Here is a 22,583-nt window from a genome sequence, read left to right on the forward strand (position 1 = left end):
AACTTTATTTGTGTTAAGTAATTTAATCCTTACAACAATCCTGGGACTTCCCTGGTGGCTCAGTGGTTAAGAATCCACCTGCCAATGCAGGGGACACGAGTTCGATCCCTGGTCCGGGAAGATCCCACATGCTGTGGAGCAACTAAGCCTGCTAGCCACAACTACTGAGCCCGCAAGCCACAACTACTGAGCCCATGTGCCAAAGCTACTGAAGCTCACCTGCCTAGAGCCCGTGCTCTGCAACAAGAAAAGCCACTGCAATGAGAAGCCTGTGCACCATAACGAAGAGTAGCCCCCGCTGGCTACAACTAGAGAAAGCCCACACGCAGCAACAAAGACCCAACACAGCCCAAAATAAATAAATAAAATAAATAAACTTATTAAAAAAAAACAAACAACAATCCTATCAGATAGATGTAGGCTCCCTCCTCCCCACCCAACCCCATCCCAGCTTGGGCTTGCAGGTCGTAGGGCCCAACCCACACTTGTTCAGTGAATGAATCAATGAATGAATGAGTAGTCTGTCAGAATTTGCTCAGATGGTAAGATACAGTTAATTGGAAATTTTCATTTTTTCAGGAGAACTCTGGCAGGTGTTTGGTCCTTGCTTTCTTCCTGGCCAACAGAATACCAACTCTGTCCAAGTTGACGGGCAAGCCCAGAGGAAGGGGGTGAATCGTGACAGGGATCCCAGGCCTCTTTCCAGTCATTGACCTAGCGGTGAGTGTGTGACCTAAGACACAAGGGCAGTGTGCTGGGGCTTCTGGAGGAGATGTCCTTCCGTGATGAAAGAGGTCCAGGTCTTGACCAACTTGTCCCAGTCTGCTTGGGAACTACCAGGGAAACTCCCCTTTAGTCCTGGGCAAAGGGGGATGGCTGGTCACCCTGGCAGTCGACCACCTTTTCTTCCTTGTTCAAAATGTGTCTGCAGCTGCAGAGGCATCTTAGGACCACGAGGTGTTGCATTTAAGGATGAAAAACTAACTTACTGAGAAAAACTAAGCAGAAAAAGAGTCCTCAATGACATGCCTGAGCCACGTGAGAACAACCGTGGCATTTTCTACTTCTCGCTTCTTGTGATGTGACATAATCAATTGTCTTTATTGCTTGGGCCACTCTCAGGTGGGTTGGCCATTACTTGCAACTAAAACAATCCTAACTGATACAATCAGTGGAGTGCAGGGGAAAGCGTCAGCAAAAATAAGGCCAGTGGAGTCTCAGCGATGCACAAGGCAGGAAGGACCTCTGAGTTCTCCAAGTCGTACAAACGCATTGGCCAACGTTGGGAGACCTCGGGATCCGGCTCTCAGGCTGGAAACCGCTCAGGCCTCTTGCTGTCATAGGTGCCGCCCTACATGCCCTCTGTTCAAATATTGTCCAACAGAGAAAGCCTGTGTTGAAAAACTCCTGCACAATTAAACTTTGCATTTTACTTGCTGCAACAGGCAGAGCCGTTCTTTGAGAATTTCCACTAAACAAATAAGCCTTCACATTTCGTTTGGTAAGCCATGTGTGCCGTGCACATGAAAAGCTGAATCACGTGCATTATTTTGTCTTGTTGATGTGCACATCTTCACGGCCCAATAGAGGTGTGTGTGGTTTGGCTCCGTTAAAAGAATTCCCCACCCTTCCCTGTAAGCTTCGAAACAAAAGTGCTCTCTTTACATCTCTCTCATCGACCTCTCGTCCAGAGCCTTCCTGTGAGCTGGCTTGAATGCGTGCTCTGAATTTCAAAGGGAGGCTCTGGGCCTCCTGCACCCCAATGCGTTTGCAATTATGGTGTCGTGCACCTTTTGTTTCCTCTCCGGGTTAGACGTTTCCTCTCGTTCTCCATTCCTCATGCCTCGGATGATCTTGGGAGCTTCCCTGGACAAAAAGGAAGAGCAGAAGTTGTCACCCTGGAGCTCAAATCAAACGGATGGATCAGCTCAAAGAGGCACGCCGTGATCCACGCCTACATGCGTCATGGAACCCTCGCAGGGCGTCCACCCTCGGCACTCTTGGCATTTGGGACTCGATCATTCTTAGTGGGAGGCTGTCCTGTGCACTGTAGGGGGCTTAGCAGCGCCCCTGGCCTCCACCCGCTAAAAGCCAGTAGCGCTCCTCCCCCCGGATTGTGACAACCACAGATATTTCCAGATATGGTCCCCTGAGGGGAGAGATCAGCCGTGCTTGGTTGAGAACCGCAGATTTAGGGGAACATAGAAGTTATAACCCAGAAGTTACAAGGTTCATCGAAGCTCACTGCTCCCATACTAGGGCTGGGGATGCACATTTGGGAGAGGTTAAGGTAAGTGACTGGTCAGGATGCCCAATCAGCTCAGTTTTGGGTGACTGGGGGGAAAAGGAGAGGTCATTTTGCAAGTCCTCCAACGTGTTTGATGAAGAACATCCCCGTAAGTCCCAACCCATTTTGTTTGCGTTTGATTTTGGGAATGATCTCCTGAGGTAAGTGTCCGTGGGATTGTTGGTACACAGGAATCAGACATGGTCAGGCTGGGGCTCAGGTTCACTGCTGAAGCCTCTGCTAGGCTGGCTTTGGGAGCCCCGCACACGTCAGAGGCGCAGCAGTGTCGCAGGTTAGAGAGGGGAGTGTGGAAGGCCTGAGCCTGCTCTCTAAAGGGAGCCAATCAGTGGGGTGAACAGCATGGGAAGGCATCTGTTGCCCCATTATGAGCTCTCTGGGTGCCGGGACCAGGAAGGCTTGGGGCTCCCAGGCTGGCTGGGGCCAGGAGACAGAAAAGAGGGCAACACAGGGCAGCCCAGTGGGCTGGAGGTGATGCTGTGGGGGTCTGGAGGGGGCCAGGCAAGCATCCCCAGAGGGGCCCGCATGGAGCTGGCGAGGGCGTGTGAGGACCCTAGGACAAGAGGGGGCAGGGCGGGGATGCGGACACACTGGCCTAGGCAAAGGGGCTGAGGTGGTAGTTCAGTGTCCTGAGTTGGGACGGGGCACCCCGTCCATCTGGGGGGCTGGTGGGAGACGAAATGGAGAGGTAGGGGGAGGGAGTGTGGAGGAGGCCGAGGTCCCGACGTGGCATCAGGCAGGGGACCGCCGAAGGGCTTCTGCACAGCATCCAGGTTTGCAAACACCAGTGACCAAGCGAGTGGGGTTTGGGCCGGATGGCAGGGGTCCCACAGGGGGCCAGGCCACGCTCAGCTTACACCCGCCGGCTTCCCACCCCTAGGAGCCTCCTGCTGTCCACCGGCGCCCTCGTACCTCCTGCCTGTGTTCTGTTCACTTTAATGGCCGTGAACAAAACCCTCCTCCACAAAGGCCCAGTGTGTGGAAAGTTGGGGCCGCCCGTCCTCAGCGTCACACCACATTTATCCCATGAGAGAAGTGGGGAGTCGGGCATTTATCAGGACAATGTGATCGAGGCAGACACGAGGGATCCGGAGTAATTAGGTTAAAAAGCCCCGCTGCCTCTTAAGCACCACTTGGTTGGGACTGTTTCTGCCGAAATCATCTGGAGATGGGCCTGGGCTCTGCAGGCCCCTGGATGTGGGGTGTGGGAGGGCCTGGCAGCGGCTCCTCCCACCTCTGGGGAGGCCAAGGTGGGACCCCAAGGGCAGGTATTCTGCAGGGCAGTGGGCTGGGAGGCAGCTCTGCGTCTAGGGGTCAAGTCCTGGGGTGTGTTTGGAAAGTGCCTCCTCTGTCCCGCCTCCAAGTCCCTGGACCCCATGGTGCTAGGGTGACGGCACACGTCTGTGGGACAGACACCCAGGATCACCGCTTCCTCTAATGCCTGGCTCTGTGCTGTGAGCAGCTGGTCCCTGCACACCCCCAGGAGATGCTTCTTTCCAGGGATGTTGGGTCCCTAGCGCTCATCCCTACCAGCTTCCAGATGCAGCAAGAGCAGGGTGTCCACTCCGTGGGATCAGCTGTCTCTGTCATAACCACACAGAGAGGGTTTCCTCCCGGCTGTGGACGCCACGCTTGCCCGGCTTTGGGGTCTCGGTGGGGTTTCTCTGTAACCCTCCTGTGAGCGGATACACCACCTCATTATTGTTTCTTTTCTTTTTCTTCTTTTAATTTTTTTTTCACTTTCTACTTTATATTGGAGTGGAGTTGATTAACATTGTTGTGTTAGTTTCCGGTGTACGACAAAGTGATTCAATTATGCATAGATGTGTATCTATTCTTTTTCAAATTCTTTTCCCAGTTAGGTTGTTACAGAATATTGAGCAGAGAGGATGGGCCACCTCAGTAAATCCTCCACATTCAAAGCAGTTTTTAGGGCCCACAGGCCAGACAATGTCCTAGAGGCTGGGTGCGAAGGTCACTGAAACGCAGTCTCAGGCCTCCCAGCGCGGGGAACGAGGTGGGAAGCAGACGTGCACTCGAACAGGATGCAGTGCAGGTTGGCGAGGGCTTCGTGGGCAGCGGTGCCTCTACCTGCAGGGTTAGAGCGGGCACCCCAAGAAGGCAACCTGTGGGCTACCTCAGGACGGCTATGGGGGCCTTCCTCACTAGGAAGGGGGGCATCGTCGGAGGAAAGGTCGGACGCACGTAGGTCGGAAAGGGCCCGGAACCTTGTGGGGTGGAAGGGGAGGGACAGAGGAAGGGAACCATTTCCACCTTGGAGCCCCGCTGCTCACAATTCAGGTTCCCAGAGAGAGACTCCCACGGGCCAGCTCCCACCCATCCTGTGCCCAGCTCTCGGTCTAGGGAGGGCACTTTGATCAGCAGTCAGGGTCACTGCAAAGGTGAGGGTGATTCCCCAAGAGAAACAATCCTGGGTGCTATTGGCAAGGGGGGTGGGTGGAAGGTGGAGTGTTGGTTATGGGGGAACAGAGGAGCAGGGCGTTTGTCCCCCAGGCCTGGGGAGGGACGAGACGTGAAGAGTGGGCAGCCCGTTGGCCATACCAGCAGGAGAGCCAGGGTACCAAGGAGGCAGGAGACAGTGGTGGGGTGGAGGCAGGGGCATGGCCTGGCTCTTCCCCTGGGGTCTTCACAGGACGTGCTGGCGTTAGCTTCTTTTACTGAGAACAAGCCGATTTACTAAGGGGCTTTAATGCACTGCCTGGTGACTCTTCACAGTTCCACGAGGCCAGAGATCTTTCCTCACTTTATGATGGAACCCAGGCCTGGAGTCTCCAAGTTCCTTCCCTCAGTCCTCATGGCTCTGAGATCCCCTTGACACCTACACATCCCTGCTGAGACTACTGGCTGCTCTTCTAGATGGGCTATTTAACTCATTTAGCAATAAATCAGTAAACTCAAATGTTTCCAAAATTTTTACAATACCCTTTTTACGGGAACTGTGTTGGGGCCCAGGCAGTGTCTTAAAACCAGAGATACGACACACCCTACGAGCCAGGGGGCGCTGCTCTTCACCACCACACCTGGCAAGGCCCCCTGGCCAGGGTAGAGGAGGTGGCCAAGGAACCCAAGTGGACCAGAGATGCAATAAACAGCATCATTCTTATTCTATTTTAAAATTAACTTTTTTTTTGGTGGGGGGAGGGTCTGGGTACCAGAGCTACGTGGTTGAAAAACCAAAAGAACACAGAAAGTAGGAAGTGAAAACTGGCCTCCCTCCTTCCCCCTCCCCCTCCCTCCTTTTCTTCTGTACCTTTCCAGAGTTCCTTTAGAAAGCATCATTTCCAGACTTTTCTCATTCGCCTTCTAGGCTGCACATCACCTACTCAGGAAACCCAGCATGTTTAGTACATGTCAAATACACTCTTCAACTCAGAGAAAAATCTCTCTCTAAGCCACTTGAAGGAGTTTTAAAATCCTGGTCTGAAGAATCTTTGCTGAGGGAAAAACATTAGGCTCAAACCTTTGTTCATCGGATAAATTAAATCAAGACCTAAAGTCTCCTTGGAAATGTAATCTATCATCTAGGAAGACACCCCCTGTTTCTTTGGCTTCAAAACACTGCTGTTTTGTCTAACAGTCAGAAAATAGATTCATAAAGCCCAAGGAATCCTTTGTGTTTGGAATTGCCTCTGTAATAACAAGATCTCCAGATGGCCCGTCTCTGTCCTTCTGTCATTGGTGTTAGCCACCGGAGCTGGTCCCATTGGGCTGCTGAAGACGGCACCAGAATGCCCACGAGTGCAGGAGATTATGCTTTTCTATGAAACAAAAGGAACCAAATCTCCTCTCTCTGCATCTTGACAGCTTTGGCATTTGCTCAGCAAGAGGTAGTAATAAAACATTTTCAAAATGGGGCCAGTTCCTGAGAGCTCGTAAAAGACACAGAAAGGAGCACACTCGCTTAAGGGAGGTTCTAGATTTTTAACAAGCAGCAGTGAGCTCTGAGGAGTTTGCAGGGAAAGAGGAACTGTCTTGCCAGCATTCAAGACTTGGAGGCCACTGTGACCGGCAGAGCAGTATGAGGCCCAGCTGCCTTCCTTCGGGTGTAGAAATTAAGAAGAGCCCAAGTGACTCGGCTGGGAAAATGGAAAGGGAGCCTGTGTGGTCCTTCAGCGATTCCAACAGAAAAGCTTCTGCCCTTTTAGATTCCTTAACCTCAAAGGCCAGCAGCTGGCAAACTATGACCTATAGGTCAAATCTGGCCCGCTACATGTTTTTATCAATAAAGTTTTATTGGAACACAGCCACACCCATCCACAATTGTGACAGAGACCCCTGTATAGCCTACAAACCCCCAAATAGTCACTGTCAGGCTCTTTACAGAAAGTTTGCTACTTGTTGTAGGCAGTAAAGAGGGGCATTGCTTGTAAGGAAATCTGTGAGGCATTTTCCTGGGCTGCGAGGTTACCTGAGGAGCGCGGACAGAAAGAAATATGGCAGGTTGTTTCCCATGGAAATAGAGAAGGAAGAAGCCAAGAACAGAGCCCCACAGACTCCACAGCTGGACTGTTTGAAGGAGGCCCCAGCCCAGAGAGGCCAGCCTGTGGCCATGGACTTGGCCTGGATATGCAGGTGGGGCTGGGAATTACAAGAGGGTCACCAGGGCTGCTTCAGGGGCACCTGGCACCAGAGACTCCTCAGAGCTGTCATGTCTCCAGGGGAGATGACAGATGTGCAGCACTTTAACCCCAGCCACCTGGGGGTCCTCAGAAGATGGGCTCTGGGTGCCAATGTCTCAGGCAAGTTCAGCCATAGACCATCCCCCAAACACACTCCTCCTCATTCTTCCAGGAGCTTCCATGGCCAAGGGGACGGTCCCCACCCACAGCCGACCGGGGTCTCTGAGGGTTTTACCCCCTGGCTGAGTAAGGAGGAGGCGACCCCTTAGGCCAAGAGAGGGTTGTAGGACAGCCCAGCTCTCCTTGGGAGGGGGAACCCACTGCTGAGCTGGTGACCCTCCAGGGCTGGGTCCGTCCACTTGAAGAGCATCGTGTGCTGGCCTCACGCCTCCATCTCATGCTTCTCTTGTTTTGGTAATTATAGACCCTCTTTTATTTTTTTGTCTTCTAAAAAATTAACTACATATTTATTTAATTATGTCTATACATACCAGTATTACTATGTGTCATGAACTGTTCTGTTTAACCAAAAAATAACTAAATTAACCTCCTACCCATCAGGGTGAAGAGACGGCATTGGTGCTGCCGAGGGATGCAGGAGGAAGAGGGAGGCAAAAGAAGACACGGCAGGACTTCCCTGGTGGCACAGTGGTTAAGAATCCACCTGCCAATGCAGGGGACACGGGTTCAAGCCCTGGGCCAAGAAGATCCCACAGGCCGTAAAGCAACTAAGCCCGTGCGCCACAACTACTGAGCCTGCGCTCTAGAGACTGCGAGCCACAACTACTGAGCCCGCGAGCCACAACTACTGAGCCTGCGTGCCACAACTACTGAAGCCCGTGCTCCTAGAGCCTGTGCTCCGCAACTAGAGAAGCCCACATACCGCAGCAAAGTGTAGCCCCTGCTCGCTGCAACTAGAGAAAGCCCGCTCATAGCAACGGAGACCCAGAGCAGCCCAAAATCAGTCAATCAATCAATCAAAAAAAAAAAAAGACACGGCAGGGGAGAACTGGAAGGTGAGACGTAAAGGAGAGAATGAAGAGGAAGGAGAGGAAGAAACACAGAGCCGGGAAGGGAGTGGAGGGGAGGAAGTTGTACTTTCCACGAATGAAGCCGTGAGACCCCAACTGTAGAGGCTGTGACACTCTCAGGCCCACAGATGTGATGATTCCCGACATAATGATGATCTCTTGGTTATGAACAAAACAAAGAACAGTCTTCCCTCGATTTACACGGTGGTCACATTCCTGGAAAACACAGAACAAGATTCACTTTTCGCTCATATGGAGATAGTTTCTAGGCCGACTTGCAAGAAGGTTTCCATTTACATGATGGCGTGTGGGACAGGGGACAACTTTTTGTTGAGAGCTACTCTCCTGTGCCTGGCGGGTCCCCTAGATGCTTGGAAGGCCCCTTCCCCCTCCCCCTCCCCTCCCTCCTCCTCCCTCCCGTCTCCCTGAAGGTGCCAATCAAAAATGCCTCCTCCAATCTCCAAAACAGCCCCTAGGGGGCAGTACTGCCCCTGTTGGTATCAGGTACCTATTGGACTATCAGTATCTACTCTGTGTGTGTGCCAGGCTGGGGAGGGGGAGGGGAGGGGAGGGGAGGGGGAAGGAGGGGAGGGGGAGGGGAGGGGGAAGGAGGGGAGGGGGAGGGGAGGGGGAAGGAGGGCTCGGAGCATAAATGAATGAGCCTTAGTGTCCTACCCCATGAAGCAGGTACTCTCCTTAAGTTAGGGGTGCCAGATTTAGCAAAGAAAAATATTGCATGGGATACACTTATGCTAAAAACTATTTGTTGTTTATTTGAAATTCAAACTTAACTGGATGTTCTGTTTTTTTACCTGGCAACCCTACTGACAATACCAAGATCAGGGGACATGATGGGTGGTGCCTGCTTAAGGACCGAGGGGACCCAGAGGAGGGGTCTGCAGGGAAGGAGACTTGGAGACCGTTTCAGGCATTGTCGTGGCCTCTGCCATTTGCACAGTTCGCCATATGCGGTAGCTCCTCGAATGCTCACACTGATCTGTGGGTGGACATCATTATCCCCAGCTGGCCCGTGAGGCCACTGAGATGCTAAGAGGTCATGTAACTTCCTCCGGACACACATCCAGTAGGGGCAGGAGAGGGGTCGCTGATGTGACTCTCCCCACAACTGTTTGCGGGAGCCCTTGCACCCCAGGGTTGGGTGAGGTGTGTCAGAGAAACCTGCTGCTGGATGTGGTGTCCACTGGGAGATTCAGTGTCAGGGATCCTGGCTTAGAATTGGGGTTTAGCGAGTGTGGCTTGGAAGGGGGTGAAGGTCTGCGTGGCTATAGAGACCTGAGCTGCCTGGGGTGTGAGAAGTAAATTGCTTTCAAGGAGTCTGGCCCACCTGGAAGAGAAAAGGATAAAAAGTGTGTACTTGTTCTCAGGAAAAAGCGCAGGTGCCTACAACACAGTGCAGCACCCATCGCCCTGCACACTCGGCTCCCCGGCCCTGTCACACACACATACACACCCCCCCTTAGCAGCCCCTTCCTCTGCAGCGGCAGGACGAGACAAGGATGTCCTCTCGAGATGGACAGGGAAGACGCTGGAATCAGCAGCCTTCGTGCTTAGCAGGCTTAACTGGACTGGCTTCCAATGAAACTCAGATTTCATATCTTTAGGGGATGAGTTCACAGTTAGTGCAGTGTTTTCTCAACTAACAGCAGGAGAGGGAGAAACTGGCCTGGGACCTGTTGCGAGTAACCGTGTCCTGTCCCGTGGGGACCCAGCAGCCCCAGAGCGGGGCGGGAATTCAGTGGAGGTTACCCTCGACTCCCCAGGAAGAGCAGGGAGAAGTTTAAAGGAGCTGCAGGCTCAGTTAAAGCCTCTCATTTCTCTCTTCAGAATGTTCCAGGGAAAAACCAGACTGGATTGGTGAACAGTCTGAGTGCAGAAAGAACTAGAATAGATTTTGTTTCTTTATGAAAAAATAATGTCAACTTTCCCCCAATTATAAAAGCCTTTTAGAAATGCCGGCATTACAACATTCTGCTTGCTGAAGATTTAGGAAAAATATAGTAAAGTAGATCACAGGAAATAAAAATCACCTGTAATCTTGCTAGACAGAGTAAGTTCATTTTCTTCTTTTTTTTAAAATAAATTTATTTACTTATTTGTTTTTGGCTGCTCTGGGTTTTAGTTGCTGTACACGGGCTTTCTCTAGTTGCGGTGAGCGGGGGCTACTCTTCATTGTGGTGCACGGGCTTCTCATTGCAGTGGCTTCTCTTGCTGCGGAGCACGGGCTTCAGTAGTTGTGGCTCGTGGGCTCTAGAGCTCAGGCTCAGTAGTTGTGGTGCACGGGCTTAGTTGCTCTGCGGCATGTGGGATCTTCTTGGACCAGGGCTCGAACCCGTATCCCTTGCATTGGCAGGCAGATTCTTAACCACTGTGCCACCAGGGAAGTCCCCCAGAGTAAGTTCATTTTCTAAGTAAAAAGAAGAACTTAAACTAACCGCTAACAAAACATTGCCAGCTCAGTCACCCCTCTGTGGGTGAGTAGATGACAATCATTTGTGATCAACAAATGGTTTGTATAAAAATAGATACAAAGCTGGTTTTAAAAGATTCTTGAAGACATTGATATCTCCTTTTAGTCTCCTTACCTATGAGTTTTCTTAAGCCCTTTTTTTAAAAAAAAAAATAATTAATTAATTAATTTATGGCTGTGTTGGGTCTTCGTTTCTATGCGAGGGCTTCCTCTAGTTGCGGCAAGCGGGGGCCACTCTTCATCGCGGTGCGTGGGCCTCTCACTATCGCGGCCTCTCTTGTTGCGGGGCACAGGCTCCAGACGCGCAGGCTCAGGACTTGTGGCTCACGGGCCTAGTTGCTCCGCGGCATGTGGGAACTTCCCAGACCAGGGCTCGAATCTGTGTCCCCTGCATTGGCAGGCAGATTCTCAACCACTGCACCACCAGGGAAGCCCAAGCCCCCCTTTTTTTTTTCCATAGGTGTTCTAAAGGTAAACTTTAGTGCAGCTCTTGTTAAAATAATTAAAAAGCAATGAAGTTTTGCTATATGGCTCCTAACGTAAGGCTCCATATTTCAAAAATAGATTAAAAATTGCTCTACTCAGCCATAAAAAAGAATGAAATAATGCCATTTACAGCATGGACCTAGAGATTATCATACTAAGCGAAATAAGTCAGAGAAAGACAAATATCATATGATATCACCTACATGTGGAATCTAAAAAAGTGATACAAATGAACTTATTTACAAAACAGAAATAGACCCACAGACATGGGAAACAAATTTGTGGTTACCTAAGGGGAAAGGAGGGGGAAGGGATAATTAGGAGTTTGGGATGAACAGATTCTTACTGCTATATATAAAATAGGTAAACAGCAAGGACCTACTACTGTCTAGCACAGGGAACTCTACTCAATACCTTGTAATAACCTACAGTGGAAAAGAATCTGAAAAAGAATATATATATACAGATATATGTATATATATACACAACTGAATCACTTGGGTGTACAGCGGAAACTAACACAACATTGTAAATCAACTTACACTTCAAAAATAAACTAATTAATTAAATAATTTAAAGAATTGCACATAACCGGGATGGGAGGCCTGGGGGAAGCAATGAAACCTCACTCACGGTCATTTTCCAGCGTGGTCAAGGGTTAACCAACAGCTGGGACATTTAAACCTCAGTTTCCTTTTCTGTAGAGATACATCAGAATCGCCCAGTGGAGGATGCCCATGAGAACCACACTGGTGAGCTTTTAAAAAGAATTACTGGGCTTCCCTGGTGGCGCAGTGGTTGGGGGTCCGCCTGCCGATGCAGGGGGCGCGGGTTCGTGCCCAGGTCCGGGAGGATCCCACATGCCGTGGAGCGGTTAGGCTCGTGAGCCATGGCCGCTGAGCCTGCGCGTCCGGAGCCTGTGCTCCGCAGCGGGAGAGGCCGCAGCAGTGAGAGGCCCGCGTACCCCGCCCCACCCCCCCAAAATATGCATGCGCAGTCCCTACTCGGGGGATTCTGGCTCCGTCGGTGGGCCTGGGGCAATTGTGGAGTAGGAGAGGGGGGGGGGTCTTGGTATTTCCAAAAATTAAAATATATAAGCTTACAACTAAATAAATGACATTTAAAACAAAGGTCGCGGGACTTCTCTGACAGTCCAGTGGTTGAGACGTCACCTTTCAATGCAGTGGGTGCGGGTTCAATCCCTGGTCTGGGAGGTAAGATCCCACATGCCTTGGGGCCAAAAAGCCAAAATATAACACAGAAGGATTAGTGTAACAAATTCAATAGAGACTTTAAAAATGGTCCACATCAAAAAAAATGTTTAAAAAAAAAAAGGTCTTAAGTCCTCACAACTCACAATTTCCTACCTATTTTAGTACATTTTACTATTCCCTGTGCTGAGACGTCATTTGTGTCTGTTGCGTCTGTATGCAGCACTGGCAGCAGCTCCAACTCCCCCTTCCGTGAGCCACACTGGTAGCTTGAAATCAGCTGCTGTGGCAGTTTTTACACCACAGAAATTGGCAGATGCTACAGATCCGGGTTCTTCTCCCCCTTGGCAATCCAGTTGTTAAACACTCCCCAGCACCCCACTGTCCCCAGTGTGATGCAGGGTTAATTCAGAACACTGTTAATAATCAGGGTTTTTACAGTGATCACTGGCTCATTTTTTAAAACACTTGACCTGAAGATTAGGTTTCTCGTTTTCACTTGCTGAGATGGGAGTGCCTCCGGGGGAGACTGGCTCCGAGGCTGCAGTGTCTCTTTCTCCGCACTTTGCTTTTAAAGACAGATGTTTGCTCTTGGAGGGCGCTGAAGAAGCAGGTGTGTTTGTTCAGGTCTTTAAGGCATCTTTAAAGCAAATAGGCTTGATAAAATCTTTTCTTTTCTGTTTCCTTCATTCTCCTGTTACTCATACAGATCCAGGTCTTTCCTCGGGCGCAGAGTATGCTGGCTGTGTTTGTACATTTCGGCAAAGAGATAATCGTGGAAGCCTGGTGTATAGAAATGGGCCCCGTTAGGATGAACTGTAGCCCAGGGGGTGGTCAGCTACTTCCTCTCCTTTGAGATTTTGGTGTTTGGAAGATTTTCACTTAAACTCCCTTCCCCAGCTTGGCCTGGCTCCTTTGTTGCCTTATTTGGAAAGCATACCAGCTATGGTGGAGTAATAATACCGGCGGAGAAATCAATTCCCTCCTTGGCCTTCTATGGAAAGTTCAACCTTGCCTGGGGTTGGGCCCTCTGCTTTTCAGCCTCAGGTCTATTTTGTGGCACAGGAAGGGCTGATGTGAGTGGATTGTGTGTAAAGTGCTAAGTTAATTGGTGTTCAAAGTGAGCCCTGTCTGGAGTGCCCCCCAAACGGCCCACTCTTCCCTGCCATGATTCTGAACCAATTGAGAGATGAAACGAAGGGGTAAGGGGTCCCAAAGACCACCTTTATAGCTGATAAAGGCCAGGTTGAAGATATGGCTTGTATCTGTGGGCAAATAAGTTCCCTAATACGAAGACCAAATTGAACAGGGATGTGTGGTGGATCTGGGCACCCCATGGAGGTACAGAGCACTCCAAAGAGGGGATGTCTCACTGCTCATGACCAGTTTCTCCTTCTAAACGCACCAGCCGGGAAGGAAAGTGAGCGACGGGCAGAGAGAGGCGGGAGTTAGGCCAACGCGCCCCCTCACCTGGAAGGAATCCTGAGGGGCTTCCCACGGGCACCCCCAGCCTGGTCTGGCCAGCAACTAGAGCTGACACACATCCTTGCCTTGTAGTCACTCTGGAAAACTCGTTTACGTGAAAGCTCTGCTGTGCCTGTGCTAGCCCAGATTTACCGAATGGAAAGGGGAGACCCCTGGTCATTTCAGAGTGCTTTGGGCGGAAAAGGGGATACTGTAAGAAAAGTTGGCTATACCTACAAAGTTAAACGTTCTGGCTTCTTTTACTGGGTTGGGTAGTATCCTCTCAAAACTCCTGTCTCAAAAGGAGCCTCGGAATGTGGCCTGATTTGGAAATAGTGTCTTTGCAGATGCGATCAACATAAGGTAAGAACATCCTGCATTAAGGTGGGCCCTAAAGCCAAGATGACCAGTGTCCTTAGAAGAGGGAAAAGTGGACACAGAGACACAGACGCAGGGAGACGGCCATGTGATGACGAAGGCAGAGACTGCAGTTACGCTGCCACAGGCCAAGCAGCACCCAGGATGCCCGCGAACGGCTGAGCTGGAGGAAGCCAGCGAGGATTCTTCCCTGGAGCCTTCAGAATGGCAAGGCCAGCATGGAGGCCCTCGAAGCAGCAGGAGGTAGGTTTTCTTTGGTGGAGAGAAGATGAAGGAATGGCCAGGATCAGGTGTCACTGGACCCGTACAAGGTGATGGCAGGGGGTGGGATGCCCTATGGCTTCACTTCTAGTGAAGCCCTGCATCGCCTAGTACTTGCAGCCCTCCCCAGTCTGTCAATCACATCCTGATGGGAGCGATTTGCCTGTGGAAATACCTAGCTTCCTCCTGGGTTGCTGTGAGGAGTGGCCACACAGGCCTCCAAAGGCTGTTCAGGACCCTCGAGGGCGCTTTCCCTGCGTGTCGCACGTAATAGGAGGGGTTTCCGTCCATTCTCCCTCCAGCCCAGCATCCTGACTCTCTTCCCAAGCTTAGCCTTGGCAGGAGGGGAAACCTGGCTGAGACTTTCGTTTTTGTTTTTGTAACTTTCTGTTCAGCTGTTTTTTTTGTTTTTGTTTTTTTAATTGGAGTATAATTGCTTTACAATGTTGTGTTAGTTTCTGCTGCACCGCGAAGTGAATCAGCCAGACGTGCCCACACATCCCCTCCCTCTTGGACCTCCCTCCCATCCCCCATCCCACCCAACTAGGCCATCGCATGGCACTGAGCTGAGTTCCCTGTGCTATACAGCAGGTTCCCACTAGCTAGCTATTTTACACATGGTAGTGTATTTATGTCAAACCTAATCTCCCAATTCATTAACCCCAACCATTGGAGGGCTGGGAAGGGGCTGTAAGGGACTTCCCTTTACGGACCAAGCCGGTTTGGGGATCATTGAACAGTCATTAAAGACACAGGGACCTTCCGGATGCTACTGAGGAGCTGACAGCTCACCCAAGGCCTTGGCCAGGTACTGTGCTGTCACCCTTGACATCATGGGGAGCTGGGGACAGGGGACCTGAGCTACAGATCTTGCTATGTCATTACCAAGTTTAATTTTCAAGATCATGGAAGGTACTGCAAAGAGAAGCTTCCATCGCTAGAGACCTAAAACCCTTTCCTTACAGCTTGTTTGTTGTAGGTAGAACATGTGTTGAATTCGTGGTCTGAGGCCAAGCGGAGTGTGTTCGTCAGCAATGGGTGGAGACAAAACTGGTCCACGCTGGCGGGCTGACGAGCTGCCTCTTGGAACCAGTCCCTGTGTGGAGGCGAGGCAGGGATTAGGAGACTGAATTTGACCTTGGACATTCAAATTCTCAGCCCTCAGCGCCGGCCTGATTCTCATCTCAGCTTTATGCTTTCTCCTCTGGGGAATCAATGCCTGCCTTTGGAGTCTGTTTTCCATCCTAAATTCTGACCACTGAGAGAGAGGACATTTATTAGCTTTTCCCCCCGAAATGGTCTGATTCTATTGCTGAAAAATTACCATGGCCATTCTCAAGCGGAATATATTTCCTCGGAGAGTTCTTGCCTCTTGGTTAAAGGGGGGAAGATGCATTTTTCTACCTAGTCCTGCTGTGAAAAGTTTTCTACATTCAATGTATTCATTCAGATAACACCTCTCAGCCTTCGCATTTCTCACTCCTAATCTTTTATTTATCTTTTTTGAGATTTATAACGTACATATGCATCTGTGCCTTTCTTCAAATTTATTGCATTGCCTCATCCTCCTTCCCATCACGTCTCTGCAACCAATCCTGCATGCCCACTAGGAATCCTTGGTGGAGCCCACGCACTCAGCGCACACCCTGCTGCCCTCTCCCTCCCTTTGCCCAGCGCATTCCATTTTTCTAGTTAAAACATCACCTTCTATTGATATATGAGGTTTGTTTTTTTTGGCCATACCATGCGGCTTACAGCATCTTAGTTCCCTAACCAGGGATCGAACCCGCACCCCCAGCAGTGAAAGCATGGAGGCCTAACCGCTGGACAACCAGGGAATTCCCAAAATGTCACCTTCTAAAAGATCTTCCCTCTACTCAGAAATGATGTTCATTTTTTTAAAAAATTCACTTCCGGTATGTTTTGAAAACAAAGCAGATTCTAACCATCATGAAATAAAAACCACCTTCTTTTCCTTCATCTCTAATCAAGGGCATTTATACTTGAAACAACAGATATATAAAATATGAATGATCTTTGCTAGATCCATTTTTTTAAAGTACTAGGAAAATCAGCAGTTTCACCATCATTTCTCTTATTGAATCTGCAATGTGTGTTTGTTCTTGTGTTTAAGACTCTTCCATTTTGCTAGAGAAAATAAGAGAAGTGAATAAGGAAGATAGATGAAACCGTGCATAGAAGCAGGTAGCTTGTGATACCCCTTAGCCATAGGTAAAGTAAAGCATCTGTGCATTGAATGGAGTTAGAAGGGACGAAAGCAAATATACATGAGGAACTCAGTATTCAAGATGTCTTAACTCAGCCACCCATTAGGGACAACTTTTCTGGTTCTATGTGTGCTTTGCCCCCCAGAAATGCAGGTAAATCCTGCAGCTGTTCAACAGGCTAATGGATGAGCTGCAGCTATTGGCCCAGTGAACTTGCTCCTGTGATTCTTCAAAGAGCAAGGTCACCTGCCGTCTGCTGAGCCTCCTGGTTCAACTATGGGCTGGTCCCATAACCACACCATCAGCAGGGAAGGCTGACGTGGCAGATAGAGAGGTTGTGTGAACACTGCATAGTCTAGGATTCAGGTGTGTGGTCCTTCCACCCCACCAGCATCTGATCCTGAGTCAGTCAAGCAACCCCATACCTCTCCCCTTGTTTTTTGCTGCGTGTTTTGAGTTGATTTAATAAACTGTGTGGTTGGAGCATCTTGACTTGGTCTGTGAGCCTTTCTGTTCCATGACAGCCTGCCCAGAGGGGCTTTTGGAGGTTAGCATTGCATCAGTGACAGGATCCTTCATCAGGCTGAGACAGCAGATGTTGCATTGATGTTCCCCAACTGTTCTGTGAACACTGGTTCAGAGTGTATCAATCAGAGTTCTCCAGAGAAACAGAACCAATAGGCTGTGTATTTATATATTGTGATCGTTCATTTTATGTGTCACACTTGACTGGACGAGTGGATGCCCAGACTAGATGGTGAAACCTTATTCTGTGTCTGTAAGGGGGTTTCTGGAAGAGATCAGCATTTGAATTGGTAGACTGAGTAAAGCAGATTGTAATCACCAGAGCAGGTGGGCATCGTCCAATCCACTGAGGGTCCAAAGAGAACAAAAATGCAGAAGGGGGCTTCCCTGGTGGTGCAGTAGTTGAGAGTCCACCTGCCGATGCAGGGGACATGGGTTCATGCCCCGGTCTGGGAAGATCCCACATGCCGCGGAGCGGCTGGGCCCATGAGCCATGGCCGCTGAGCCTGCGCGTCCAGAGCCTGTGCTCCGCAACGGGAGAGGCCACAAGAGTGAGAGGCCTGTGTACTGCAAAAACAAAAACAAAAACAAACAAACGAACGAAAAATGGAGAAGGAGGGCAAATTTGCTCTCTGCTTGAGCTGGGACACCCATCTTCTCCTGGCCTTCAACAACAGCACTCCTGGTTCTTAGGCCTTTGGACCTGGACTGGAATTACACCACTGGCTTTGCTGGGCCTCCAGCTTGCAGATAGCAGGTCATGGGACTTAGCCATCATAATCTCATGAGTCAATTCCTATAATAAAGCTCTTTCTATATGTTCATAGACAGGAATATATTGGACATACTGCCTGTTCACTTCCAGGCCAATTAAATAAAGCTAATATTGCAATAAAGCGTCACGTTTACTGTTTGGTTTCCCGGTGCATATAAAAGGTATGTTTACACTCTACTGTATTAAGTGTGCAATAGCATTATGTCAAAAAAACCCAATGTACGTACCTAATTAAAAAATGCTTTATTGCTAAAAAATGCTAACCGTCATGCATCTTCAGCAAATCATAACACTTTTGCTGATGGAAGGTCTTGCCTTGATGTTGTTGTTTTTTTTAATTTTATGTTATGTGGGTTTTTATTTTATTTTAAATTTATTTATTTATTTATTTTTGGCTGTGTTGGGTCTTTGTTGCTGAGCGTGGGCTTTTCTCCAGTTGCAGAGAGCAGGGGCTACTCTTCGTTGCGGTGCGCGGGCTTCTCATTGCGGTGGCTTCTCTTGTTGCGGAGCACGGGCTCTAGGCGCACGGGCTTCAGTAGTTGCAACACGTGGGCTCAGTAGTTGTGGCTCGTGGGCTCTGGAGCGCAGGCTCAGTAGTTGTGGTGCACAGGCTTCAGTAGTTGTGGCTCATGGTCTCTAGAGTGCAGGCTCAGTAGTTGCAGCACATGGGCTTAGCTGCTCTGCGGCCTGTGGGATCTTCCCGGACCAGGTCTCAAACCTGTGTCCTCTGCATTGGCAGGTGGATTCTTAACCACTGTGCCACCAGGGAAGTCCCTTGCCTTGGTGTTGATGGCTGCTGACTGATCAGGGTGGTGTTTGCTGAGGGCTGGGGGGGGCATGGCAGTTTCTTAAAATAAGACAACCATGAAGTTTGCTGCATTAATTAACTCTTCCTTTCAAGAATGATTTCTCTGTAGCATGTAATGCTGTTTGATAGTATTTTACCTACAGTAGAACTTCTTTCAAAATTGGAGTCAATCCTCTCAAACCCTGATGCTGCTTTATCAACTAAATTTATGTAATCCTTCTAAATCCTTAACAATCTTCACAGCATCTTCACCATGAGTAGTTTCCATCTCAGGAAACTACTTTCTTTGCTCATCTATAAGAAGCAACTCCTCATTTGTTAAAGTTTTATCATGAGATTATAGCAATTCAGTCACATCTTCAGGCTCCACTTCTAGTTTCCACCACACCTGCAGTTACTTCCTCTGCTGAAGTCTTAAACCCATCAAAGTCACCCATGAGGGTTGGAATCAGCTTCTTCCACACCCCTGTTAACCTCTTCCCATGAACCACAAATGTTTTTAATGGCATCTAGAATGGTGAATCCTTTCCAGAGGTTTCCAATTTACTTGGCCTAGATCCATCAGAGGAATCACTGTGTATGGCAGCTATAGCCTTACAAAGTGTATTTCTTGAATAATAAAACTTGAAAGTCAAAATGATTACTTGATCTGTGGACTGCAGGTTGGAGGCTGTGTTAGCAGGCATGAAAACAACATTAACCTCATTGTACATCTCCATCAGAGCTCTTGGGTGACCAGGTGCATTGTCAATGAGTAGTAATATTTTTTTTTCTGAGCAGTAGGTCTCAACAGTGGGCTTAAAACATTCAGTAAGCCATGTTGTAAATAGATGTGCTGTCATCCAGGCTTTGTTGTTCCATTTAGAAAGCACAGGCAGAGTAGATTGAGCATAATTCTTAAGGGCCTTAGGATTTGGGGAATGGTAAATGAGCATTGGCTTCAACTTAAAGGCACCAGCTGCACTAGCCCCCAGCAGAGAGGCAGCCTGTCCTTTGAAGCTTTGAAGCCAGGCGTTGACTTCTCCTCTCCAGCTATGAGAGTCCTAGGTGGCATCTTCTTCCAATATAAGGCTGTTTCATCTATACTGAAAATCTGTTGCTTAGTGTAGCCACCTTCATTAATGATCTTAGCTAGATCTTCCGGGTAATTTGCTGCAGCTTCTACATCAGCACTCGTTGCTTTACCTTGTGTTTTTGTGCTATGGAGACAGCTTATACCTCATACCTCATGAACCAACGTCTGCTGGCCTCAAACTTTTCTCCTGCAGCTTCCTCACCGCTCTCAGTCTTCATAGAATTGAAGAGAGTCGGATCTTGCTCTGGATTAGGCTTTAGCTTAAGGGACTGCTGTGGCTGGTTTGATCTTCTAACCAGATCACTAAAACTTTCTCCAGATCAGCAATAAGGCTGCTCTGCTTTTTTATCATTTGTGTGTTCACTGGAGTAGCCCTTTCAATTTCCTTCAAGAACTTTTCCTTTGCCAGCACAACCTGGCTAGCTGATACAAGAGGTCTCGCTATTGGCCCATCTCAGTTTTTTTTTTTTTTTTTTGTGGTACGCGGGCCTCTCACTGTTGTGGCCTCTCCCGTTGTGGAGCACAGCCTCCGGACATGCAGGCTCAGCGGCCACGGCTCACGGGCCCAGCCGCTCCGCGGCATGTGGGATCTTCCTGGACCGGGGCACGAACCCGCGTCCCCTGCATCAGCAGGCGGACTCTCAACCACTGCGCCACCAGGGAAGCCCCCATCTCAGTTTTGACATGCCTTCCTCACACTATGCTTGATCATTTCTAACTTTTGGGGTTTTTTTCTGTTAGTCAAAGTGCAATTTTATTCAGGAAAAAACATAACAATGATCATACTTTCAACTTTTGATTGACTGTAGCAATCACACATAGTGAGTCATGGCAAGTTTACACTATACCATTCATTCAGTTTATCAGCATGCCTCTCTAGCCCTGGTCTTATAAAAAAAACTAATGATACCCTCATGTCCTTGGTTTATGGTTTTACACATTATTTCCCTTAAACTACCCTCTTGCTCCTTATTTTATTCTATTTTTAATTTTTTTTACAGTAGGTCCTTGTTGGTTATCTATTTTAAATATAGCAGTGTGTGCATGTCAATCCCAACCTCCAATCCATCCCTCCCACCAACCCTTCCCTGCTGGTAACCATAAGTTCCTTCTCTAAGTCTGTGAGTGTTTCTGTTTTGTAAAATTTAAATAAATTTTAATAAGTTCATGTGTATCTGTTTCTTTTTTTTAGATTCCACATATAAGCAATATCATATGATATTGATCTTTCTCTGTCTGACTTACTTCACTTAGTATGATAATCCCCAGGTCCATCCACGTTGCTGCAAATGGCATTATTTCATTCTTTTTAATGTCTGAGTAATATTCCATTGTATATATGTACCACATCTTCTTTATCGATTCATCTGCCTATGGACATTTAGGTTGCTTCCATGTCTTGGCTCTTGTAAATAGTGCTTCAGTGAACATTGGGGTGCATGTATCCTTTCGAACCATGTTTATCTCTGGATATATGCCCAGGAGTGGGATTACTGGATCATATGGTAGCTCTATTTTCATGTTTTTAAGGAACCTCCATACTGTTCTCCATAGTGGCTATACGAATTTACATTCCCACCAACAGTGTAGGAGTGTTCCCTTTTCTCCACACCCTCTCCAGCATTTATTGTTTGTAGATTTTTTGATGATGGCCATTCTGACTGGTGTGAGGTGATATCTCTAACTTTTGCTTTAAAGTGAGAGACACATGACTCTTCCTGAGGCTTATAGGCCATTGTAGGGTTATTCATTGGCCCAATTTCAATATTTTTGTGTCTCAGGGAACATGCAGGCCTGAGGAGAGGGAAAGAGATGGGAGAAAGCCAATTGGTGAAGCATTCAGAACACACACACACACACACACACACTCACACACACACACACACACACCATTTATCAAGTTTGCCATCTCATAGGTGCATGGTTTGTGGTGCCCCAATACAATTACAATAGTAATATCAAAGATCACTGATCACCATAACAAGTATAAAATAATGAAAAAGTTTGAAATATTGTGAGAATCATCAAAATGTGACAGAGACATGAAGTGAGCAAATGCCGTTGGAAAAACAGCACCAGTAAACTTGCTTTGACGTAGGGCTGCCACACACCTTCAGTCTGTAAAAAAACACAACATGTATGAAGGGCAGTAACGCAGAGCACAATAAAAAGAGTATGCCTGTATATGTTATTGGTTCTGTTTCTCTGGAGAACCCCGACTAAGAGATAGGTAGATAGATGTTTTAAGGAATTGGCTCACATAATTATGGAGGCTGGCAAGTCCAAATATCTGCAGGATGGCCCGGCAGGCTGGAGGCTCAGGAAAGGCAGATACAACAGCTGAAGTCTGAGGGTCAGCTGCTGGTAGAATTTTCTCTTTCTCGAGGGAGGTCAGCCCCTTTTTGCTCTATCCAGGCCTTCAACTGATTGGGTAAGGCCCACCCACATTATAGAGGATCATCTGCTTTTCTTTCAAAGTCCATCCATTTAAAGGTAAATGTCATCCAAACCCACCCTCATAGAAACATCTAGAAAAGTGTTTGACCAAATATCTGAGCACCGTGGTCCCGCTAAGTTGACACAAAAAATCAACCATCATAGGAGGAGGGCTTGCAAGTGTGCTGTAGCACTCGGTCAAAGGGTTCTGTGCTCAAATGAGTTTAGGAGAGACTGGGTTAAGCAAAATTATACTGGTCTTATTTTATGGAAGGACTTCTCAGCATCTTTAATGGGCAGGATAGAATAGGACTTGTTTCACAAACTCTGTTCCTGGAACCCTCTTTTACAGAGCATTCCTTGGGACAGGTGTTCCTCAGAACTCACTCTGGGGAATGTGGGTCTAAGGCCACTCAGGAAACAAGGCAAGAACTTTAGGGGGTCTGGGTGAGAAAGGCCAGGTGGATTTCCG

The sequence above is a fragment of the Globicephala melas genome, chromosome 4 (assembly GCF_963455315.2).
Source record: "Globicephala melas chromosome 4, mGloMel1.2, whole genome shotgun sequence".
NCBI classification, from domain to species: Eukaryota; Metazoa; Chordata; class Mammalia; order Artiodactyla; family Delphinidae; genus Globicephala; species Globicephala melas.